The 7,098-nt window shown below is 35.1% G+C and overlaps 1 pseudogene; it reads left to right on the forward strand.

Moving 5' to 3' along the window:
- Window positions 1–1,485: 1,485 nt before the first annotated feature.
- On the forward strand, window positions 1,486–5,503 carry LOC109241428 (annotated as a pseudogene).
- Window positions 5,504–7,098: the final 1,595 nt, after the last annotated feature.

Here is a 7,098-nt window from a genome sequence, read left to right on the forward strand (position 1 = left end):
TTTGCCATGATATTCATCGTAACTATTGAGCCAATTATTGCCACGATTTTTATAACTTGAAGCAAAGATATTTGATATTTTATTTGACATAATTTATTGTGGCTAAAAATTTATTGTTGCTACAATAAATTAAATATGTCGCAAAAACTAACAATTAGCTACAAATTTATTATGTAGCAGTAAATGTGTAGCTATTTTCGCAGTTATTGTCACGATACTAACGAACTATAGCAAAATGTAGGAATTAGCTTTGCCAATTTACTTTTTGTAGCTAAGAAATTTCACCAAATTGTGAACAGCCACGGAATTTCAATTTTTGTGGCCATTGCTAGGTAATAGCCACCCTTTTTTTATTCGTAGCTGTAGATGCATAATGTTGTAGTGTTATGCCTTCTACAATTGAGGTGAAGGGTTCAAACCCAATCACTAGCGTAACATCACCTTCCCCCGCCCCCTCTCCCTTGAAGTAAATAAAAAAAATATAAATTAAAAAAAGGATCTGCCGGCACCGGGGAAAAGGACGGAAAAACACAGTATTAAAATTAAGGGCATGTTACTGAGAATTTTAATATATGGTCTATTTATGAAAAGAAATGATCAGATGACATTCATGTCTTATTTGAGATTAATTAATCATGTGTTAATTCGCTAATCTTTTGTAGATAGATCTCAACCCTTTTTGGCTCTTCTTATGACACACATAAATAATCAAATTAATACTGGATAAACTAACTTTGTAGCCTAGTTTTTGTGATTAAAAGGATGGCTAGTGACCTCCAACTGAAAATGCCAAAATCACCAATCACTTGTTGTCATTTTTTATAAACTTAAACGGCAAATTTTCCAATTTTTCAAATACTGAACATATGCACTCACCAAGTCAAGAACAGTTCAAATCGTTTTCTTGATTTATCTAATCCTTTTCTTTTCCCTGAACCTAATAAGCAAAAGTTTGGATGCGTCATTAATTAAGAAAAAGATGTGATTATTGTCATAAAACTTCTTTTTTAAGTTAAAGTCCGTCTTGAGAGTTTTGGAGGGTCTGGTACAAGACTTTAAGTTATATATAGTGAAAATAGTTTTTATACTATCAATACAATTAACTGGTTATAGCATATTATTAATCTATTTTAAGTATTACTATCAGGTTTAATATGGAGAGTTACATGTTGTTGCAGGTCAATTTAATCTGATAGTATAAAATTCTTTACATTGTCCTTTGCATAGAATATAAACTCTTGGTATATACTACCTTATATATTTGTATATTACACACCAAACATAATGTCTTGTTTCATCTATTCCATCCAAACAATTGACAGGCCAAATAATATACTACTATGTTTTATTCGATTGCTCCGAAGAATGATGACTTGGTCCCTTAGTTTCTGCCGACTAAAGCTAGCAGACAGAGTCACATAAATTAAAGATGATTTTCAAGCTCTAAACCAAAACCTTATTTATTTAAACTCAACATTTGCATAAACTAGCACAAATACAAGGTCATTCTATTCATTTTTAGCTTAAGACATATTTTTCCTAAAAATGTCAGGTGAAGAGGGATGGGCTTCCACAAGCGAAGAAGAGCAATCCAAATATCATCAGCCATCGTTCGATCGAAAAAACGGCTATGATTCTGAGACAGGAGTTTATCACTCAGTCCTCCAACTTAGTAAACAACACAAAATGCCTAGTGATAATTTTGATCATGACACAGCCAAATTTGTGATGTCACAATTTCCATCCCCTGCCCAAGCTGAGTCAAAAGTTGCACTAATTGACTCTGCAAATAACCAGAAATTAACTTATGCTCAACTCCAACGTTCTATTGCTTCACTTGCCACAGGATTGTACCATGCACTAGGTGTTAGAAAAGGTGATGTTGTCTTTGTTTTGTCACCAAATTCACTTTTGTATCCAATAATATGTCTAGCTGTTCTTTCAGTTGGTGCTATATTATCTCCTGCCAATCCACTTAACACTGAATCAGAAATCGGGAAACAAGTACGTTTATCGGGTGCAAAATTAGCTATTGCTGCACCAGAAGAAGTGCATAAATTAGTCCACACTAGTGTGCCAACTCTTCTCACAACTCGACCCAAGAACGATGAAAATTCAGTTTCAGTAGAGGATTTGATTGAGAATTGTGATCCTTTAGAAATGCCAAAGGACAGACCAATGCTTTCAGATACAGCAGCAATACTATACTCTTCAGGAACTACTGGAGTTAGCAAAGGTGTAGTGTTAACTCATGCTAATTTTTTTGCAATTATGAAACTTCTTAAGTTCTACGTCGATGTAACATCGTCTCAAGATGATATTTTCCTCTGTTTCATACCGACGTTTCATGTATACGGTCTAGTCTTTTTCGGTCTGGGATTATTTTGCTCAGGTGTTACAACTGTGTTGATGCAAAAATTTGATTTCCAAGCTATGTTGGAAGCAATTCAGACACACAAAGTCAGTAACATTCCAGCAGTTCCACCTGTGATTCTCGGGCTAGTTAAGTATAACAAAGGTGGTTATGATTTATCATCGTTGCGGAAGGTTTCCTCAGGGGCTGCCACTGAGCAAAGAGGTATTGTTGAATTGTACGACCATATCTTTAAACGATTAGAGAGAATACTCTTTTTACCAATTGATTATGTTATTATGTCTCAACACGTCTCTTCACGTGTGGCTCTGATTCTTTTTCATGGCCAAACATGTGAGAATATATTTGCTTTTTCGATGACAGTGACATTTGAACCTGAACTTCTTGCATGCTCTGATACCATGTTGACAGGGGCAACTCTAATGTTATTTTTACTAGTGGGTAAATTTTAAAAATAGCCAGATTTACAACTGGTCGTTCAGAAATAGCCCAATTTCAAAAGTAATCGAAATTTAGTCACTTTTTATATAAAGATAAATCTGAGCGAAAACACTGTTCAAAACCCGGAAAATACTCCAGTATATTATGCTGGAGTTCCAGCATAAGTATACTTGAACTCTAGCATGTTATACTGGAGTTCCAGAATAAGTATGCTGGAACACCAGCACAATATGATGGAGTTCCAGCATAAGTACACTAGAACTCCAGCATAATATACTAGAGTTCCAGCAAGTATATTGGTCCAGTATAATATACTGGAGTTTGGAGCACCGGTGCTCCAGTCTCCAGTATATTATACCGGAGCCAGCAAAGTATACCGGTCCAACATAATATGCTGGAGTTCATACACAAGTGCACTGAACTCCAGTATATTATGCTGGACCGGTCTCTATTGCAGCAAAATAGTGGCTATTTTTCATTGACTTGGTAAACGCTGCCTATTTTTTGATTGACCAGTCTGAAAACTGACTATACCGTGCTATTTTCACTAGTAAGGCTTGTGCCTTAGGCCCCTAAATTTGAGGAACCCCATTTTTAAAAAATATTAAGTTATAGGTATTTAAAAAAATATAGTAGTTTTTATATAAAAGTAGAGTTTTTCGTATAAAAGGAAATAAAGTGTTTTAGTATAAATAAAGTAACAATTTGATTTACTTAAAAATGGGCAGATGAATATTTTTCCTAACGTTTCAATTTGAGTTGATTTAACAATACCATCTTTTACCCGTTCATTAGATAATATGTAAAATATTTACTTCCCCTTCGTTAATTTTACATATTTTCTGTCTTTCTATTTGATATTCTTATTCACCTTCTTTTTCCAAGATTTTATTACTCACCTTCTTTCTCCACGATTTCATTAGTTCAAGTATTCAACAGTACTTTTAAGCTTCCAATAATTTTATACTTTTATTGCACTATAAAGTCTAACCTAAGATCAATAATGTCGCAAGAAATAAATGAGTTGGCTATACTATCAATTGAAAAGGAATTATCTGCAGAGGAAATCGATTATAAACAAAATTACTACTAACAACTTTGTATCTCAAAAAACTAGAAAATAAACTTCAGATAAAATGTATATATTATAAATTTCATTTAAAAATTTAGACCTAACATCCCGCATGTACCTGAGCCACCCCTGCATGTTGATTTGTCTGACCATTTTATCTAAAAATTTAAGGTGTCGGGAAAAAATTAACCTACTTTCTATCACTTAATTATGTTATGTCTCAACAGGTAGCAGATGCATTCCGGGAGAAGTTCCCATGGGTGGAGCTCAAGCAAGGCTATGGTCTAACTGAGACAACTGGTGCGGCTACATTTTTCATTACCAATGAAGAGGCAAAGGCGCGTCCATGCTCAGCAGGAATGTTGTTCCCGACCTTCTCCGCTAAGGTGGTTGATCACGAGACAGGGGAGGCGATGCCACCATTTAAAGAAGGTGAACTGTGGTTAAAAGGTCCAGGGGTGATGAAAGAGTATTTCGGAAATGAGGAATCAACTGCTGCTACAATCACTGCTGATGGCTGGCTCCGAACTGGTGATCTTTGTTACTTTGACGACGAGGGATATTTGTACATCGTTGATCGAATAAAGGAACTCATCAAGCATAATGGTTATCAGGTATGAGCAAACTTTCATGATCTCTATATTCACTATCTACGCGTCAAAGAGAATGTGAGGCCGCTTTGTTTATCTGATTAAAATTAGTGATAAGTATTAGGTGATGAAAAATAGTTTAAATTGTTGTAAAAAGGACAGTCCGGTGCACAAAGTATCTCGCATTCACGCAGGATCCATAGAAGAGCCGCACCCCTAGGGTGTGATGTAGTCTATCCTAATACAAGCATTAGTGGCTGCTTCCACGACTCGAACCCGTCAATAGTTTAAATTGTTGTGATTTTTTATTGGAAAAATGACACTTGTATCGCCACTCTCAAAATAATAGCCGATATATATATATATATATATATATATATATATATATATATATATATATATATATATATATATATATATATATTTTATATGTTATATATAAAAGTTATACAAATTTTATACACTTTTTGGCTACCGAATGTACAGTTTCTGGCGCGGGTTAAAAATGAAAAAAACCCTTTTTTAAATAAGTAGCTTTGTATTATGATAAAAACGCTGAAACTGATAACAGGTATTTCATATATTTGGTAAAAAAGTGTCGATAAGCACCTTTTCAGGTAAAATAAATTGGTTTATATTCAAATACAGGTAGCTCCAGCAGAACTTGAAGCAATACTATTGAGTCACCATCAGATACTTGATGCAGCAGTTGTCCCGTGCGTTACCTCAACTCCTCTACCCCTCCCTCACTTTTAGTTAAATTCAACTTTTGTATCTAACAATATAATATTTTTAAGCAGACTAGAAGACGAGGAAGCAGGACAAATACCAGTGGCATATGTTGTAAAAGCAGCTGGTTCTGAGCTCACAGAAGACCAGGTCATTCAATTTGTTTCTAGCCAAGTAGCCCCATACAAGAAAGTCAGAAGAGTTAATTTTATCAGTGGTATACCAAGATCAGCTGCAGGGAAAATATTGCGAAAGGAGTTAGTGCAAAACAAATTGCCAATTCTATCCAAATTATAAATTTGTCCTTAGGAACCTATAGCATCAACAAAAGAAAATGGATACATTGACAGTGTAAAAGATTGATATTTACCTATCAGTTTAATTTTACCTGTTAAAAAGGATAGCCCGGTGCACAAGACTTCCCACGTTTACGTAATGTTCGAAGAAGGGTCGCACCCTAAGAGGTATGATATAGACAGCCTAATCGTTACTTTTACCTGTTGTTATGAATAATTTACCATGTTTTGCAAATAATCATTCTAGCTATCAATCTATGATTGTTATGGAAAATCACATATAATTGACTTTTAAGTGACCAGATAGTGTAAATCATATGCACACTATCAATGTAAATATTGTTCAACTGAATCCCTTTCGGCTAAAACAAAATTATGCAAATAGGGAAAGAATGATTTTCTTTTTTTGTAACATTTAAACGTTGAATATCCTTGATGTAAGGAATGATTCGAGTGTACTATTTATGTCACGTGTCAAATCCTAGGCGATTACTGCCCATAATAAGTAATTAACTTTAAACATAAACAAATAATCTATTATACAACAAGTTAAATAAAACTGAATAGGCGATTAGTAATTCAGAAGAATACTATGAGAGCAATTACTCGATTAATTAGCAACCATAAGCGAATTGCATGAAAAGGAAAGTTAATTAGAACACAATAGGATTGGTAAATCGATCACAACCCTGGAATATTTATCTTTGCTGAATTCTTAACATCCATTTTCTGCTTGCTTAGCTAGTTAATTGTTACATTCTCTACGTAGTTATAATCACACAATTCAACTCTGATTGACTCGACTGAATAACAATCTGAGTGAAATTAGTGAATAGTTAATACAAGTCTCTATAGGTTGGACACTCTATTTATTATTGTATTACTTTGTACGACCACTGATGATAGGCTATAATTGCATATTTTAGTCGCTTATTACACTCGAATTTACTGCACTTTAATTGAGTTTGCGCTTTAATCGCTAGTGTTTTGCACTAATTGTGTGTTTTATGCCTTGTAGGTGTGATTCCGAGCTATATAGATGTTATGGAATGAATTTAAGTGATTTGAAGCTTTGAAGTCTGAGTAAAAGCTCAAGGAATTAAGCCGGGATCGTATTCGGGGATCAACGGATGATAAAACAACAAAACGAAGACTCGAGTAGGCATATTGCGCACTGTCTAGTAAAATACACATAACTTTTTGCTAAAGAACTCCATTTGGGCTCCACAATATATGGTTGGAAAGCTAACTCAAAGGGCTACAACTTTCATATTTTACGTTTTTCCAAATTCCAAAGGAAACAGGGTGAAAAACCGCGGTTCCACCGCGACCGCGGCAGAACCGCGGTAGAAGATGGTCGCAGACAACTGAAGAATCAGAGGGCATGTTTGGCTGCGGTTCCACTGCGACCGCGGCAAAACCGCGGCAGGAGGCGGAAATTTCAGGGACTTATGTGCAAAACACGGGATTTTAAGCCCTAAACCCTATATTAAACCAAGGAAGCCGGCCAAGAAAGGGAAGGGGACATATTTTGGACATAGATTCGACCTAAGGAGGCAAGAACACATTGGGAGCAAGGCGGAGAATTCTTCTACG

This window comes from Nicotiana attenuata, unplaced genomic scaffold (assembly GCF_001879085.1).
Source record: "Nicotiana attenuata strain UT unplaced genomic scaffold, NIATTr2, whole genome shotgun sequence".
Classification (NCBI taxonomy): domain Eukaryota; kingdom Viridiplantae; phylum Streptophyta; class Magnoliopsida; order Solanales; family Solanaceae; genus Nicotiana; species Nicotiana attenuata.